Below are 20,439 nucleotides of genomic sequence, written 5' to 3' on the forward strand. Positions count from 1 at the left end.
AAATTTTGCACAACCTTAATCCTTAACTGATTCCAGGCAGCTGTAAGGCTGATGATAGACATGGCCAAGGGCAAGTTTTTGAGCAAGCATCATTGCTCAAAAAAAGTTGCCCGGCTAAATTGCTCAAAATGTTGCCACGTGTATCATCAGCCTAACACAAAGACAAACCACTTCTCACAAAATAGAATGCTCAATCGCCTACATCCTCTGAGTTTAGCTATATGCACTGAGATCAGATGAAACCAAAAGTGTATGCATACACTGGGGAACAGCACTCACAGACAGAACTCCAGCTATACACCCTCAGGCTTAATACCAGAGAAGAGGTGTAGGCTGTTATCTGCATTACAATATCCTGCTAATCAGCTGTTTTTGAGAGAGGAGAGGACGTCCCCTGAGGATGATCGAGATATTTGCTACAACTTCATTTTTTTTTTTCCTTCTTTTTTTTTCAGAAGAAAATGTAAGAGCCACCCATGCATTGGAGCATTAATTTCCCATTTTTATTTCTGAACATTTGGAGCTAGTTCCAAATTACTTTCCTGGGAGGGATTTTGAAATTAAAGCACCATTTTGAGAGATTAGGCTGGTCTTAAACCAGGCTCCTGTTTGAGGCTGAGAATGAGGAAGCTTCACTCTATAGTGCAGGAGTTCCCAAAAAAATACAGAACAAAAGCAGCTTAAAACATTACTTAAAATAAAAAATAAAAAAGAAACATCTTAATTTAATCATTTACACCATTTAAGAACCAAAGAGAGCGATGTGAAGGCAAAAGGATACATACTTTTAAGTGTAGTGCAGATGTAATATATTTCACATTAGTTTTGGTAAGTAATTTATTTATTTGCTATTTATTTACTATTTATATTTCTTCATCTATTTACCCAAACTGTATTTTAAGAGTGGATTGATTGTATTTTGTTGCCCCTTGAAGTTTTGGCTTTTATGGATTTTGAGTTCAAACAGTTATTAAAATACAAATAATAATTATAATCCCTAAGCCATGCTATTACAACATATATTAGTGTATATTTTGTACAGACATATGGCAAAAGGCATATTGCAGCTGATTATTATTATTGTTGCTGCTAGTAATATTATTAGTTACAGTATTATTGAATGTTTATGATTTTTCGCCTTTGACACTTTTCATTTCTTCTAAAGTATCTACAGCTGTGAGATGAAGAGTAACACAGTGCACTGTGGGTAATCGTGTCTTAGCACAGGATAGTAATGATAAGCTAGACTGGTTGAAAACAAAAAGCCTTGACTTTACACTCTTAATTCTGTAATCCCTACAGTTGCAGCTGCTGAAAGGGATTTAAGGACGAATTAAAGGCAATACATTTGTAGCTTGGGTAACAAATGATACATGACATGCGAGATGCGACTGGAGGGTAAATGAAAGCTTGATGATATTTTGCCTAAACCGGTTAGGATTTTTTGTATGTAAATCTAGGTAGCTGTGTATATTTGGACATAATTTTGACAGAAAAGTGAGTGAGTTTTATTGGTCTGCATTAATTGGTTTGCTCAAAGATGACACCTCATTCTCAAGATCTCAGCTGCTGAGGGTTTAATGCACTGCTAAAGGTCAGGTCATAATCACTCCTCTTTAGTCCTGCTTCCCGTTTAATTGACCGTCTTCCACACATAAAGTCCCCACTTCTCACTGTCTGATTACTGCAGCCAGCAGTTTCGTAAACGGATTCATGAAATCCTATTCAACCTGCTGTCGGTTTCCTATACAAGACCTTTGGGAAAATGCCCATCCAGCTTAATTTCCAATCACAACTTAGAAGAATATTAATAGACCTTCCATCTAGGAACGTGCATTACTAATACAAACCTCCATAAAACTCCATCTCTGATGGAGTTAGATCTTCTCTTCCTCCTTCAGACAGCGAAAAGGGAGTTTGTATTTGAGGCTTTTACCTGTGTACTACCACAAAGCATATAAAAGGTTATTGTCCCTTTACGTCTCTGGAAATATTTCCTTAAGCCCACCTCAGACCAAGCAATTTCTCGTTTTTTTTTTTTTTCTTCTCTTGCCTTTGTTTTGAAGACAAAGGTGATGAATTTGTAGCGTGTGTGAAATGCCAGGCAGACAACGGCAGAGAACGAAGTGTGTCATTTATTCTCTCAGCAGGTGCGACGCGGTGGGCCTGGTGTGCGCCTCGGTCCATTGTCCTGCCGCACACACACCCCGTTCCCCGGAGAATAGCCTCCTCTCCCCGACCGTGCCAATCTCAGGACAGAAAACTAGCAACAAAAGGTGAAAATGAGTGTAAATTGCAGTTATTTTTCCATCCTTTCCTTTTGTAATTTGAACACTTTTTATCTGCTGGAGCAACGCGTTATTTATTTATTTATTTTTCTTTGGAAAGGAGCTCGCTGACACCTTATTCGCAGGGTTATGTGACAGTGTAGGTTTCTGATTACTTCCAAATGGTGTTACGATGAAAATCGTGAACTTTGTTCTGTAGAGCATCTTGTGACTTTCATGTGTTTATCTCCGCATAATTATCGAATTTAACTTTAACACCATTTAATCAAATGCATTAGGATTTTGTATCTATAACACAAAGTACAAAAAAAAGTAAAACTTTAGTTTTATAGAGCACGCTCAGGTGTACAAGTTCTTTGATCGGCCATACTATCTTAAACGAAACAACAGTTTTTGCAACATGAAATCCTGCATATATTATTTTAAATTGGGCTCATTATAGTAAACTTCTTTGTTTAAATAAATGACCTTGGCCTTATACGTACATCCTTTTTGTTTTTGTCCTTACATTAAAAATAAATAAATACATATTCTCATGCTTTTGGCCATAAGTAAATTATTGCAGTAAACATACATTATTCTACATCACACCTGATCTAAAATATTTATTTTAATTTACAGTATTTTGGTTGCAATGGCACACATACTGAGCCTCCAATGTCAACACACATTTGTATCAACATTCAATAATTCATGTAAGCAGTGACTTTATAAATACACCGAGACAGTTCACTTGTATTACTATTATTGGGAGAAAATGCAACATGCAATATTATAAAATAAGCCCCGCCTTCTAAATGAAAGACCCAATCACCAGCTGGTAAAGTTATCACATCACCGCTGTTGCTTTTAGAAGCTGCGGTTTCTGACTGTACATGTGCAGTAACTGGTCCAAACAGTATGTGTGTGTGTATATATATATAACCATCCACATGTTATTGACCTAAGGCACACTGGCCTGTTTAAGTGCAGGGTCTGCATGTTCAGTGCCTGAATTTCAGTATTTATTGCAGTGTGGTGGCAACCTAAAGGGATGTGTGATAATTATGAATCAGAGAGGCATCTACACCTGCACAAATCTACAGCTTTTCCTCACACTGAAACATTAGCTCATCTCTTTTAAGCTCATCTCTTTTAATATATTCACTGCTTTTATCCACTAACAGCATATTATCATGTCGGGTTACAAATTAAAACGCCCTGCCACTAACTGGTTGGGCATCACAAAAATCTTAATCGTTCCCATGACATTTTTGTTCAGCGGGACAAAAATTAATTCTATCGGTCCATGTAACCTTTTCCTCAAGTACTGTACAATGGCATTTTTAGCATTCATAATGAATTGACTGTGAGTGAGAGAACGGTTAAACCAATCATTACATTATTTAACAAACGTATTTAATTGGATCGGATGTAGGGAGTGTGTTTCTCGGTGACGACGAGCATTGACGTTCTGCCTGATAATTCAATATTGTAAATGGGATTGTTTTGGACTGTGCACAATCTTCGATGCATTACTGTACATAAATGTCTTCCACCCATGCACCCCTCCTCCTCCTCTTCCCTCTTTTTTTTTTTTTTTTTTTGTTGCTTTCTCTGACTTTCATCGTCCCGTTTAATGAAAGTCGAGGTTGAGTTGTATTTCAGCGCAACTGAATTTACAAAAGCAATTTACAGAAAGGGCTCACTTTAGCTACATTAGAGAGAAGCTTCCATCAGTCCGGGCCCCTCGGGGGCCGAGAAGGTGCTGTACATCCGTGTCTTAAACTGAGGTGAACATCCTAATTTATTAAGTATTGATCACCACAAATGACAGTAAGTGCTACAACATTTAGTGAGCAAATAACTGACAAATTGACAGACAATTTTCTTACATTTGGAGTCTTTAATGGCTTAAGTACACAAGAAAAAGACTATAAAAATATTATCAGCCATAGACCATGAGAAAAACAAAAACCCATCATGGCCATTACACTTTCCTCTTGACATTGTTAAATTACCTTAATGCCTTAAACAACGGACGTGCGAGCCTGTAATGATGCATTTGGTGAGTGTTTCTTACTTTTTGGCCAAAAATTACATAGTTTTATTTGATTTTTTAAATGCAGCTGGTAATGGGATACGCATTATATGCATGCTGCGATGCCATTATATAGTGTTAGTAGAAAGTACCTGAGATTGTATTGAAGTAAATGTGCTTAATCTAGGCTGGCTTAATCTAATTTCCATCAACAGCCATCTTTTTTTCCGGTTTGTGAGAGAAATGTTAATGTGACCTCATTAATCTATTAGCCCTGATGCACGCTCATAGAGAAGCAGGCAGATCGGAATAAATAATGCATTATTTTCACCAGGCATGGCCCTCTGTAACCCATCCCACCTCTAGGGCAATTAAAAGGGCTTAAAGTGCCTTCACCATGCGGCTATGGCACGTGAAGGCCAAGCACTTCAGTTGAATATTTGTGAGATGTAGCGGTATCCTCCAAGACCTTATTAATAACAGGCAGGAACGCATCCGAGCCACTTTAGAATTGACCTAAAGACATGTTTATCCTCATGAGGGTTTTCTGCTCCATGCCAGGCAGTGAGAGAGGTGTAGCTGAGGTGGGTGAGAGGTTTTATCTGTTTACCATTGAGAGCCCTGCAGGAGGTCCATTTCAGGCTCCGTCTGTATACTTTTGGAAGATGGAGCTGTGTGCTTGGAAATGTCTCTACCAGTTATTCCAAAAAGGCCTTTCTCACATAATTATGGTCACATACTTTGTATATGATGTAATGTGTTGCAAAATGAGGGAATGGTCAGTTTAATGGTTGTTTTTATAGGCCATTTTGAGAGTTTTAATTAAATGACAATTTCCATTTTATCCCAAGTTCATGAGACAGAAAAGCAAACAAAAGTTTGGTTTTCTTTTTAACCAAACACACCCTTTTCGAAACGAGCGCCGCCAAGTCAGGCGTCAGCAAAATCTGTGCCTGAAAATAGCTGTAACTTAAAGCTTTGCTTTTCAATAATTATAGCTTAGCTTTCTTTACTCATAAGAGAACCGGGGATCTGTACTGTAGGAAAAGTTAGAAAGTTGGTGTTAGCGTTGCATTCTCTCATGTTTCACTCCTCAAAAGCTGCAATTATGCTGTGAAGATCAGGATTCATACTTGGTTATCATGGGGATTGAATACACCTCCGGAGAGTTTCAGCCTAAATCAAAACTAAAAGATAAGCAGTGCTGTTTTTCTTCCTTTCGCTCTCTTTTGCAAAAAAAGGCCTCCCTGCTTCAAAGAGCTCTGGCATTAATTTGAAGAAAATGTTCCTGTTTCAATTCCTATCTGTGTTTGAATATTGGCAGTTCATTCCATTCAGAGGACTTAAGCTTGTCAAGGAGACATCATTCTTGAGAGTTCCTTTTATTTTGAGTTGAAATGAATGCTCTTTTATAATGGATTTGATTTGGGTCGGTAATTCCTACTAATTGTATAAGATGCTTTTTATATACTGTATAGCAGGGAAGTATGTAAATTTGGATGCAGGGTCCAGTCCATGTTGTTGCGCCTCCATCCTTCATTTGGGTAGATGACTGAACTGAGACTGATGCTGTGATCAGATCCACTAGGAGCCAACCATAGGCATTTCAGAGGTCTTTGAAATGCCATGAACTGTCCATTCAAAATTCCCTCTGACTCCAATAACACTTATCTTAAAGCTTTCCTATAGTCTGCCTTCAATACCAATGCAAAATATCATTCAACCTCAAAATTGCATTGAATATAAAAATGAAAGACCTGATAATGTCCTTGACTGGAACAAGAGAGGATTTTTTTTTTTTTTCTGTACTTGGGTCAGTATATTTGAATAACATTAGAGAGCTTGAAAGCTCGCCTTTTGATTCTCAAACTTCAACTCTCCTCTGGCGAATTTAGTTGAAATTTTAAATATTAATTCAGTTATCTGCAGGATACGTGCTTCTGCAAGTACATGCAGTCTCGTTTAAACTCAAAAACGTAAGAGAAACTCACCACAATGTTGTTACAAAACTTTATTGGCGTCCTTAATTCCATGGAACACAACATACAGTACAGTAACATGCTTTTGTCGATCAATTCAAAATAATCGTTTGTTTCATGAATTGTGAATTGCACAGTGATGTCATTGCTAACAATATTATTACAAATTGTTTTTATTAATTCAAATATTAGAATGTTAGATTTAAAGCATTAACATATAATTTAAATAATTTCAAATGTTGCCTTGGCAACTAACTTAAATTTTAAGCTGAGGTACTAATTTTAATAAAAAAATCTGAAAAAACATTATAATTGAAAGTTATAAAATAAAATAAAATAAAATAAAATAAAATAAAATATAAAAATATAATATAATATAAAGAAAATGACAAAAGCACATAAAAAACATTTTTAAATGAAAACTGAAATGTAAAAAAAATAAAGCTAATTTAAAATATTGATAAATACTATAATAGTGGATAAATAATACTATAATAACACAACATACTGCAGTTGCATAGAATAATTTTATGATGCTTTTCTCTCCATTTTGAAAGCTCTGGTCCCAATTCATTCTACTCAGAAGAGAGCAAACATTATCAGACAACATGAGGGTGACTATTTTTGTTATCTTTCCAAGGATAATGTATGCTAACCTTTGGAAAACAGCAACAGGAAGTGATGATGAACACCCTAACTCTCGGAGAACAAGGACAAGTCTTGTCATAGGAAATGGTTTGAATAATTGGAAATGTGGAGTTGAAATGTGTTTCTGAGAAGGAGGGGGTGGAGTGTAACCCATTGGTCTAAATACATTACGCAGCTAATGGGTTATTTCAATGCACACCAGGGTCAGGGGTTCAGGGGGGCATGTGTTTAGTGAGGACGGGCAGTTTTCCAATCATTTGTCCTGCTGGACGGACCTCGGGCATGGGGCTGCTGGACTGTCCCTTATGCTGGTGGAAAATCAAATTTTCACACCTAATTTCTTCTTCTAAAGACTACTGGAGAGGCCTTGTGTCTTTTACCCCATCACTCACAAAAGGGCTTTTTAGTTTGGGAAGGCAATAACTTATTTCTATCCAATCAAACTTTTACATTTTGCCTTATTGCGCTTAAAGCCATCTTTAAATCTTTCCCAGCTCTCTTTTTAATATATCACGGTTGTATATTAATATTGCTTCGCAAAATGTAGAACGTCATTTGACCATAAATTCTGTCTCTTAGCATGCTGAGACTTAAACTAATCTTTGATATAATAGGATTTTTTATTCCCCGCACTTTTGTGTTTGTGCAGGGTGTAATTTGGCCGCCCGAAGTGTCACAATTTGAAGGCTTTTTTTCTCCTTGTCGATGGCATATGTGTCTGCATTAAGTGCTGGGGGGCCTGCATCGTATTCAGTGGTTCAGTCTGAGATTTTTATTATCATTTTCAAAGCATCAAAGGTTTTCTCCATCCAAGCTTAAAGGGATGAAAGTTTGCCTTTGTTCCCTCACCACGACATCACTACCATGCATTAGAGTTCTTTTTATATGTGAAATTACCTTTTACATTCTCACTGAGCGAGCAGTCTGTAATGCAGTAGTTTCCTTCCATGTTTATTTATTTATTTATTTTTATCACATACATTTTCTTTTGACCTCTTCTGGAACATACAATTCACTTTTTGATTTTTATTCTGTCTTCTTCTTCATAAGGCGATGCATTTTATGGTCACCGCAGCCTTTGATCAGCTCTAATCTCAATGACAAACATCGCCTTGTTTCTTTCATGTGTCAAAACCAGGATGTCTGATATGTTTTTGTTCTTTTTTTTTTTTTTACTCTCAGGAAAGCAGGAATGGCCACTTAATGCACACTTTGAAGATACCAAAGAAAGAAAGAAAGAAAGAAAGAAATTATCTAGCTAGGACACATTAAACGGATCAAAAGTGGCAGTAAAATTATGTGAAAAAAAATGTTGTTCTTTTGAACGTTCAGTACATGAAAGAATCCTGAAAAAAAAAAAAATGCATTAAGGTTTCCACAACAATATTAGGTAGCATGACCGTTTTCAACATTGATAATACATTGATAAACAATAATGATAATATATCATGAAATAAATTACTTTCAGAATGTTTTGAAATAGAAAACAGTTATTTCAAAATTGTAATGTTGTATTTTTTATCAAATAACTGCATAAAAAGAATGTTTTATATATATATATATATATATATATATATATATATATATATATATATATATATATATATATATATATATATATATATATATATATATATATATATATGTGTGTGTGTATACAACAATAAGGCATAACATTATGACTAGTGACATGAAGTAACACTGATTATCTGTTCATCATGGCATCTGCTAGTGGGTGGGATATATTAGACAACAAGTGAACATATTGTCCTCAAAGTTGATGTGTTAGAAGCAGGAAATATGGGCAAGCGTATTGTCAAGAGTTTGACAAGGGACAAATTGTGATGTCTAGATGACTGGGTCAGAGCATCTCCAAAACTGCAGCTGTCTGCAGTGGTCAGAATCTATCAAAACTGGTCCAAGGAAAGAAGAGTGGTGAACTGGCAAGAAGGTCATGGCATGTGGGGAGCAAAGATGTGTGATCCATCCAACAGACGAGCTACTGTCTTTGCTCAAGAAGTTAATGCTGGTTCTGATAGAAAGGTTTCAAAAAACACCAGTGCATCGCAGTTTGTTGCATATGGGGCTGCATAGCTGCAGACCAGTCAGGGTGCTGGACCACGGAGCAATGGTGAATCTGATGAATCACGTTTTCTTTTACATCATGTAGATGGCCAGGTGCATGTGCGTCGCTTACCTGGGGGACGCTATAGGAAGAAGGCGAGCTAGGGGAGGAAGTGTGATGCTTTAGGCAATGTTCTGCTGGAAAACCATTTGGAGGTTACTCTGAAATGTACCACCTACGTAAGTATTGTTGCAGACCATGTACACCCTTTCATGGAAACAGTATTCTCTGGTGGATGTGGCCTCTTTCAGCAGGATAATGTGCCCTGCCCCTGCCACAAAGCAAAACTAGTTAAGAAAGCAAAATGAGTTTGAGGTGTTGATTTGGCCTCCAAATTCACCAGATCTCAATCCAATCGAGCATCTTAGGTATGTGCTGAACAAACAAATCCAATCCATTGATGCCCCACCTCAAAACTTACAGAATTTAAAGGATCTGCTGCTAACAATTTGGTGCCAGATACCACAGCACACCTTCAGTGGTCTAGTGGAGTCCATGCCTCGAAGGGTCAGGGCTGTTTTGGCAGCAAAAGGGGTACCTACACACAATATTAAATGCTAAGCCTGATCAGTGTGTGTGTGTGTGTGTGTGTGTGTGCTCTTGTTTTTTTGACATATCAGGACTCAACTCTGTATAATGACATGGGTATGACACAGGTACAAGGAGAGGGTGACTTATGAGGACATAACCCATGTCCCCATTTCGCAAAACGCTTATAAATCATACAGAATGAGTTTTTTTTGAGAAAGTAAAAATGCACAAAGTTTCCTGTGAGGGTTAGGGTTAGGTGTAGGGTTGGTGTAGGGCCATAGAATATACAGTTTGTACAGTATAAAAACCATTACGCCTGTGGGATGTCCCCACTTTTCACAAAAACAAACGTGTGTGTGTGAGAGAGGGTAAAGAGCTTCTGATCTTCTTTAAAAATATAAATACCTAGCATGAAAATATAATATTAATTAGTTTTCTTTGGATTAAATATTGATATGCGTGATGATATTAGCTTTTTATTTCATTGATAACTTTTTTATACTCTATTTCATGCCATTTCAAGACTTCTTCTGTTTCTGCCATGCCATTGAATGTTTGATTTTCACATAAAAGAATGTTCTTATTAATTTTGCAAACTGCTGCACGATATATTCAGTACAAATCTGAGTTCCCAGGCATAATGTGAGGTGGAATTGACTGGTGCGTTTGGTGTGATCAGTGAAGAATGCAAACTGAATGTACTGGTTGGTTTCTTACTGCTGTGTTGGTTTCTTACTGCTTCAAATAAACAGCTCTCTTTTAAATGCCCTGCGGTTGAAATTAAAATCAGGGGAGAAAAACAACAACTTAAATTCCATTCACTGCATAATGTAATTAATATCTTTTTATCCATGTGGAATTTGAAATTAAGATGTAAATTGGCCATTTAACATAGCCATAGGATTCATAATCCTGAAATGTCAAACTCAATTAAAGCTTTCCCACACCCAAAGGATTTTCCGGACACACAATGAGAACCCAATCAAGATCTTTTCCAAATTACTTTGCTGTCTGTGTGCAAGATGAAATTGTCCACTGGGCAAATCCCCAGTGTCTGTGCATGATTCATCTTTTACCTGAATGCTTGAGCTCTTCACGCCTGAGTCAGTTCCCCTCTTTCTTTTTACATATGCAGACAGGCCGGCGTCCCAGACAATTGCTCATTCCACTCTCTTGATCACAAAGGCTTTAAGCAGCAAATAAGCAGGAAATGAAAGGAATGTTTAAGCGAAGCATACAATTTCAAGAGTAAAGGAAGGTACAGCTATAATGTGTTAATCTGCCTGTGTTCGAAGAATCACCTCCAGGGTGGAGAGAGCTGGGAAACGGGAAGATTGGGGTTGACACACACTGATCCAGAGAACAAGCCCGAAAGTGAGTGCACCTACTCAGACTTAGATATATCACTGGACTCTCCAATTAGAAGTAATAGGTGTCTGACCTTCTGTATCAAACCTTCTGTATCAAACCTATCAAACCTTTCTTTTAAAAAACCTGCATTTAGTCTCTGTGCTGTAAATGAACATTAAAGGTGCATTTACTTCAGCAATTTTGCATTTATGATGTGCTGTCATCATCTTAGATTTATACTGACACCAAGTGATATGGATGTACAGCTGCAGTTTGTAAAGTGTACAATTTGTTACCGATTTTGAAAGAAATGCACTATTTGCGGTTAGACATGATTTCTGTATCCTGTGAGTTAAAGTGTTTTGTAATAGGGGGTTATTGTGATTCGGCTAGTCATGTGATCTCAAATAGAGACCTAATAAATAAATAAATATTCAACTGAAGTCAATGGCTACCGTCAGCTGTTTGCAAACCAACATTTTTCAAAATATCTGTTTTGTTCACTAGAAGAAAGAAATTCAGACAGGTTTGGCACAACATGAATGTGAGTAAAAAAAAAAAAAAAATTGGGGGGTCAATTATCCCTTTTAAAGTTTTACATATTAAACATACATTCAGTTAATTAAATATGCAGTTTAATAATAACTCAAATCAGTTTTAACCTTAATAATGTATTGTTAACCACTTTAAACACACAAGTAGTAATAAAAAGGCGTATGATGAAAATAAGCACTAATAGAAGGTTTATGATGGCATACAAACAAATACAAAATGCCATTATTGTAACAAATATGACACTAAAATAATGTAATTAATGCTAAATAAACATAAGCTATAAAGCAAATCCCTAATTTACATAACTAATAAAAAAACTAAAATGAAATGTTATTAAGTGAAAAACAAACAAAAATCTAATTTGAGCGATGACATGGAGAATACTGACAATGTCAATTTAACAGAAAATTTTCTTTGATTTGACCCACCATGGGAGCAAAATAGAGAGCGAAATAAACAAACATATATTCATTATTTTATAAATCGCACTAGAATAAAGAAAGTATTAATTAATTTGAAGTTTGGTATGTCATTTTATTACACTACAGTTAGATTCGTATAATGCAGCATTTACTTTCAGCCCACAGCTCTCAGTCAAGTTTGACTTTTGGCTTTTCACAGTAAAAGTTTGGGCTCCCATGCTAAAGAGTAATGGAACTTAACATTAATAATTTAAGGTAATTAGGAAAACATAATAATAATAATAATAATAATAATAATAATAATAATAATAATAATAATAATAAAAGTTATGCATTTGATGAACTGGCGGTTTTAACCTTCTCATCTAGTAAACTTCACTGAAAAACCTGTATAAATGTTTTTCTTTTAATTCATGAATGCACTTTCAAGTGGTCATATCCTAGTCAACAAGAAACTGTTTAAATGACCAAAGTGCATTTTTCCTGAAATATATACATCACTCAATATATGAAAAAAAAATATGTGCAAAACTCAACAAAGTGGCTGGAGCACTAAGAGTCGATGGGGCCACTCATCTCATATTGAACTTGCCATTGCAATGGGATTTCAAACTGAATTACAGCATGAGGCCCATTTATAGGGGCACCTTCATGGAGTCCTGCTGTATCATATTCAATTGTATGATTCATTGACATAATGCTTTTAAAAGTTCCTCACTCTTAAACTTATTTTACTCTGCTCCCAGAGGCTCCCTTTGGCATCTTTATTTCCTGGCATAAACAAGCAACAACCTCAGTTTTGCGTTGATTTAGGGAAATGATGGCAGTTTGTGAACCAGTTTGAGTAGTTATCTATCAATTTGACCATTTCAGCATCGACTGCATGAGCATCATCCTGTGAATCTGTGTAATATGGTACAGCATTGTAGCTTTTCTCATTGCGTCGGGAGAATTGAGGCCTGCGAGCTGTTTATGAGAGCGTAAGGTCTGCTGATAATGACGCCAAAGCTTCAGTCCACTAGGCCATGGTGAGAACGCTCATTTGTGGCATGTTTAGCTACAGCGTGGCAGGGGTTCAGTGCTGTCCCTCATTAAAAATATGTCATTAATCATTCTCTGGAAAGTATGTTCTGCAACAAGCAATCGTAGCATGCACATCAGGGACCATAGAGGGAAAAACATCAACTTCATAAAGTTGCTAATAGTTTCAGCATAAATACCAAACTTTACATTGCAACTAATGTTATTCTAAATAGCGAACATGAATATGTTTGTGCCGTAAAATGAAAGCAGTCAAGAGAGCAGCATTCCCCCATTTGCATGGAAAGCCATTTATAATTCTGGACTTCAGAAATTCCTGTTCAGTGATTTAAGACCTTCAAAACACAACAGCTCATTTAAATAATAATGATCATAAACTATCGCCCAGGGCGGTCCGTGTGTATATCAAACATCGCCTTCATAACATGGTAAACAAGAACACTATGATGGCAGGCCACTTAATTTATGCTGGGAGTATTTTCGTGTTATGTCACTCTACTTTTAATTGACTCTAAAGGCAAGCGTTTCTTTGAGTCGCTGTTTATGATTGATTCTGTCTTTAAAGGAATAACATTGCGGTGGACAGCAATATTCAAACCTCCATTAACCCCGCAGATGTCTGAGCTATTCAAGTATGAACGCATTTGCATTTCTGTTTAGTTTGAAAAGGCGTCCGAAGCCACTAAGACAGACTCATTCTATTAACTGCACCGGCATCTTTTTTTTGCAAGCACGCGGCTGTCGACGTACAAATCAATTTGTGTCACTTTGAAGGTGTTATGATTGCTTGACATCAAATATATGGGGCTATTAAGATCATCAGGCATGTACCCTTTGCCTTTTTGATGCTGAATATTTAAATTTGTTGATGTATTGGCCTGTAAGCATGGAAGTGCACACTGCAAGCACACGTTCAATATTCACACCTCCCCCATCCAACACACACACATTTATCCCCAGTGTCCAGTTTCATTAAACAGTAATGTGAGCATAAGAACACATTCATTAGAAAAACCTTTATTGTTCCTTTCATCTCCACCTTCAGTAACACACAAGACTGTCTTAGGAAAGCTATACTAATTCGAAGAGTTCACCCAAAAATGAAAATTCTCACATCATTTACTCACCCTCATGTCGCTCCCAGTTCCTAAGATTTCAATTTTGGTCTGTTTCACACAAAACTATTGCTGACAAGAGAAGATTTATGATTTTTATGATACTTATACTGTGTTTTTGCATGCTTTTTTGCAGACTGAAAGTGTCAGTCCTTGTTCAGTGTAATTGCATGGAAATCAGTCTTCAAAATGTCTCCTTATGTATGTGTTCCGTGGAAAAAGGGGAACGACATCAGGGTGAGTATATGATAACAGAATTTTCATTTTTGGGTGAACTATACCCTAAAAAATATAAAATAAATATTACTGTGATAATATATATATATATATATATATATATATATATATATATATATATATATATATATATATATATATATATATATATATATATATAGATATATATATATATATATATACAGATACATTTATATATATACAGATACATTTATATAGTGGGATATTCAGACTGTAATAAAATAAATAAATAAGTAAATAAAATATGCAGCATTTCTCTATGGCAGTCAGGACCCGGTCCATTCAGCGTACTGAGGCATGGCCAAATAGTAGGTGTCTTTCTGTTCATTGCACTGGGGTGTCCATCAATCATTGCCAATATGACAAGCAGAACCATTTCCATTCTGCTCTCTGCATGTTTTATTCACAGAATATCCATACAAGCCCCCTTCAAAAGCTGTTGTTCACCAGATGTGCCTGAATCTGAAGTTAAACTATAACCCTTTTATGTTTGTGATCTTGCCATGAAATTTGAAAGAAACATAAATATCTGAACTTTATCCATTACACTCTACAGCGGGGTGTTCCCGACCTGGGAATCCTGAATCTTAAGCTAGATAGACATATATAAAGTAGTGTTCAGAGGGGTTTGGGATGGAAAGAAAAGAAGTCTCTTATACTCTTAAACCAACTAATTCTACTGTATTTTATTTATCAAAAATACAGTAATAACAGTAATAGTGTGAAATGTTATTACTATACTTCATACTATTTTATGAAGCTGAAATTTCACATAATACTAAAATAGTGAGTAGAGTGTTTTTCCTATCTAATAGTGAAGTTGGTGCTTTTTAAGACACTTGTTTCAACATCATTTCTATGTGTCCTCCGATTGATAGCCAAAGTGAGCCTATATCATCTGAACATGCATATGCATTGTTCATAGAATGGCTCATTGCAATCTATGAACATTTATGTTGATTAATATATATGTAGATTATTTTTGCAGTGTGTTTGACAGTGCGTTACACTGATACACTTTTTGAATTAGATGCAGCATGTCACATGGACATAGTACTCAAAAAAAAAAACATGTTGTATTGCAAACACAAAGTATGTTTATCATTTTGAAATATTTTAAAGTGTACATGTAATGTAGACACAGTAATTCTATTTTGATGGAAAAAACCCAATACTGTCTTTCTCAAATTAGCCATGCATAAACCAGATAACTTACAATTTGGATTTGATTATTTTCACTGCTATATTCCACATTCCCAGACATTTATATGCAAGCTTTCCTGTGGAAAGCTTTTCTTTAGCGTTGAATAGGATCTTCCCACCAGGCCGTTTTTCTTAAATGCCAGATTACTTTACACATCATTGTACATTAAGGCATGGACGCTACACCGAGGTCCCTGCCAAAGATAGAATTCCTGCCTTTGCGGCTTCTGGAAAACATACAGACCACATAGGAGGTGCTGCCATGATTTCCAGTCCATTGCACAGGGCATGTTTGTGACAGAACGCAGTTGCCTTTCGTTAACATGTTGTGTCGACACACATGCATACCACAGTGTTTTGACAGTTGGGCATCCTATTGTCATAAACAAGACCCCAGCCCTCTGTTTGAAGAAGTTTCTTCTGTCATTCAACCATCATTCAGCATGAGCTACAGTACTCATCATAACATAGAGGGAGTGGGAGAAACACTGGCAGATAGAGAATCAGGCAGAGAGATAAGGATAAAGAGAGAGACAGGGAGAGCGATAGAAAAAGGGACAGATATATTATACATAAATAGTATTGATTGATTGATTGAAGTTTTTGCAGTGTGTATTGATGCTTTGGCAATGTTGTTTTTATAGCCCTAACAATCATTCTAGTAAGGCAGTTTTAAAATTGAAACTTGAAATTGAGAGAGAGAAGAAGGACAGGGTTTGTCAGTTTATTTATTTATTTTAACACATATTCTGCATCTTCTGTCGCTAATTCAACTCATAAAGACGAACAAATCTGTTAAAACAAAAATGTGTCTTTGTTTGCTTTTATTAAATCCTCACTGCTATTTGGTGTGTTTATTTTATTAAATCCTTGCATTTATTAGAGTTTTTTATTTCATTTTTATTTGTTGTGTGTTAATATTTTGGCAAAACTGTATTTTGTATGGCAGTCATGCCAATAAAGGACTTGGAACTGCTTTTGTTATGTCTATTGATGCATTGGTAATAAAGTACGGAGAGTGAGAGGGAAACAGTTAAGACAGAAAGACAACAAGAAGAAGGGATGCAGGTAGAGAGAGAGAGAGATACAGACAGACAGAAGGAAGGGATTGTTTGTAGGGGGCTGGATACTGAAGGTTAGCCGCATGTCTAAAGGCTAATGTTTATTTGGCTGCTCATAACCAGCCGGAGCCCCACATCTTTAATGCATTACGCCTCACCAGTAGAAGGGTCTATTGCCAATTAGTCCTCTGGTTTACCTTGGCTCTCCCAAATGACTGTGAAATGAAAGGTGAAGGCGAACGAGTGAAATGTAAGTTAGTAATTACAGAGGTTTGTGTGGAGGCGGCAGCAGGCTGCAAACGCAGACATCCTCCCAAATTCTGTTGTACCTGGGCTCTTTCCAGCCCCACGCAAAGGCCCAGCTGCTCACCACCGGTAATTATCATCCGGGGCTTGCTAATTAATTTTGTATAATTTCTGTTTGCTTAAGACATTCTGGGCTTATTTATATCTAGCTTTCTCTGGCTGACGCTTTAGTGAAAGCGCTGACTCCCCCACTGCCTCAAGTTTTCGAGCCGGTTATATTTACTCTCCTGGTTTTGATCAACCCAGGCTCACTGGAAATATGTGCCTATGGAGACAGTTCTGCAAAATTATGTTATGTGGCTTCTTGCATGTTTCGCAACACTTTAAAAGTGCAATGTCCAGTAAGTAGCGCAAAATTTACATTTAGTCTCAATTCTAAATAGATTAACAAGAATCTGGCAAATTATTTATTGTTGGTTGTTGTATGTATGACAGCATTTTTTTTTTTTTTATTAAATGTCCACTGAGTGATATTAATAGCATGTTCAGTTTTATCCAAAACATATAAACCTAAATCGTTACACAACAGTTTGAGGCCGTCTACACTAAACGCGTCTCAGCTAAAGTTTGAATCCATTTGTACTGTTGTCAGAAATAGCGCAAACACATGGAAAACATCAGGAATAAAACGGGGCCTTAGCTTACTGTCAGTGTTGCATTGCACCGCTTATATCCAGTACAATCATATAAGGGTTTAATTGGTTGATGTGCGAATCAAAGCAGATCTTAGAATGAAACGTTCAGTGAGTGACCTGTTTGAAAATAACGTACCACTTACACTAAACCAAAAATAAATATAAGATAAAAATGCATTTGCTAAAGCAACCATGCTATTTTAACTTGATATTACAAGTCTTCTACAAGCTCTTTTATCGCTTCACATGGCATCACACCCTGAATGCTGTATCAGGTGAGCTACCGAGCAAGTTTACTATATGAGAAAATCAATACACATGGTTATGTGATGCAAAAATAAATGTATTACTTTACAAATGATACGCTATGGTAACATTTTATTGTGCAAAAAAAAAAAAAACCGCATACCCTGTTGATTTGTATGGATAGCTATGTTTTTGGAGGTTTGCAAAAATGTAGGCAGAGGGATTTCTAATAAGCCCAGGCTGGTTTTAATGGTGGTGTGTAATTGTCACAAAGGTTCAGCAGACATCATGACTGTATTCTGGGGATTTTTTGTTCATCCTTAGATGTTCTGTACAACCCATTACTTTCTGTTATAGATATTCTGTCTGCAAGAAGGTGCCACCGTTGCACTTACTCTAGCAGACCTTGCAGTGCCAAGTTTTAACGATTTTAATGAAACGATGGAATTGATGGAATATATTTATACCTGTAAAACTGCACACGTTTCACTATTTTTCTAATTGCATGTATTACAGGTCTAATTATACAAGCGTCTGTCAGGCAGCTGATGAGTGTGTGTCATTGCTGGCAGTGGAGCGTATTTCCATACAGTCTGTCAGGTAGGTTTTTTTTTTTTTTTTTTTTTTGCTTGTCTAATGCTGCCCCCCACTGCTTCGATACAGAACATTTATTATCTCATAATTACTCGGGGCCCTCGTAGGGTCTGTAGCCCGGGTCGCCCGGGTGCACATCTATTATCTTCACCTGTTAATTCATTTGGTGTGACGTAACAAGCACTCGGTAATAACAAATGTGCTGGTGCCCGGCTTTGGCAATTAAAAGCAGCAGGGGGCTCCTATTTTGATGGTCCAAATTGTGACATCTATCATAGGACACGAGCAGTAGCACAGTGGGATGACAGATGCCACCCTGATGGCAAGGCTAACTAACTGCCTGTCCCACTGCAATAACTGTCCTCCCCCACCCTCCTGCTCCGACTGCAGCTGCAAATTATCTCTAGAAGACTGACCCATCGGATCAGGGCTCACGCAGTATCTAGAAAGAATGAGACCTAGCGAGGGTCTGATTCATTTTAACATCAAAAAGCCAGGGACACATGGCATCTGATAAGTCATCCAAAATCCCACTGCCAAGAAATGACAGATATAAAAGTTTTCTTTTTCATGCATCTTTTTCGATGTATTGGTGTGTTCGTTTGTAGCTCTGTTCCAAAATTTAGCAAGCTTCCTATTCCCTACAAAGGCAAGTATATTTTGGTTGTATAGTAATAATAGTATGTAACTAAAGCTAATGGCATTGTATTCCAATAAGCAGAACTATTCATAATACTATACAAATATTAGACAGAATAAATTAAAATATCTAATAATAAATTAAATACAATATACATATTTATTTACAGTTCTGTTTAAAGTATGGGGCCACTGACTATTTTTTCCCCCAAAGAAATTAATACTTTTTTTTAGCAAGGCTACATTAATCTGATCAATAATGACAGTAAAGATGTTTATAATTATTATTTTTTTTATAATAATAAATAATTATAATAATAATCTTTTAAAAATAAATGTTGTTCTTTTGAACTTTCTATTCATCAATGGATCCTGAATAATAGTAGGAAATATTTTTGAGCACCAAGTCAGCATATTAGAATGATTTCTGAAGGATCATGTGACACCGCAGTCTATTGAAAATTCAGCTTGGTCATTACAGTGATATAAATTACATTTTAAAACATATGCAAAAAATAACACTGTTATTTTATCACTGTTATTATTATATGTTTTATTTAAAAAGAATGCAGCTTTGGTGATTACAATTATATTGTTTCATGTAATATAATAATATGTTTAATTATATTTATTTATTATTTATTTAGTATCTTTCAAAACAGGGAGCACATTGCAAAATAAATAAATAAATAAATGCTCCCTCTACAGGCAGCAAACCAGGTTTTGGGAAACAGCATCAGAATGTTTTCTCAGAGGACGAGTGGTCTCTTAACCCAGCTTCACTTCTTTGATGCAACTTGTCATATTTGTTCACACATTTTTGAGTGTGATTATACATCATCTGTGTTTCTTTTCTAGTGGCCTGCATTACCGCATACCAGACAGGAACAGGGACTGCTTGTTAATGAGCTGTTTATTGTGGCCATAAGAGAGATGTTGCCACTTAAGACGAAGGGGACCAAAGAACTTGTTTTCATACACAAGTCCGATCAAACAAGGAGGAAACGCAACGTATAACTCTTGTTTTGAAATTCTTTGCATGGCTTTATTATAAAACCCATTGCATCTCAAATCAGCACAGGACAAAATCAGGCATGTGTTGTGAACGAAATACGCAAATAAATCCTAAGCTCAGGGTTTTCTATTATTTACTCACATTTGCAATACAGTTTATGTTACAATCGGAGAGGAGACTGGGCACCTTTTTAGATTATATGTGACCTGTAACAAAAAAAGGAAATGAGTTTTAGTGATTGCGGGGCCATAATGACACCCAGTAGCCCCGGAGCCCTAAACGCCACTTTGATTAATTGCACAGAACATCATCATAAAGTGTAGCGACAAGGCCTCAGAGGTGCACTGGCTGGGCCGACTTTGAGAGGATGTTCACCCTTACTCATCATTAAGATCATTAATAGGTGGA

This window comes from Carassius auratus, chromosome 49 (assembly GCF_003368295.1).
Source record: "Carassius auratus strain Wakin chromosome 49, ASM336829v1, whole genome shotgun sequence".
NCBI lineage: Eukaryota > Metazoa > Chordata > Actinopteri > Cypriniformes > Cyprinidae > Carassius > Carassius auratus.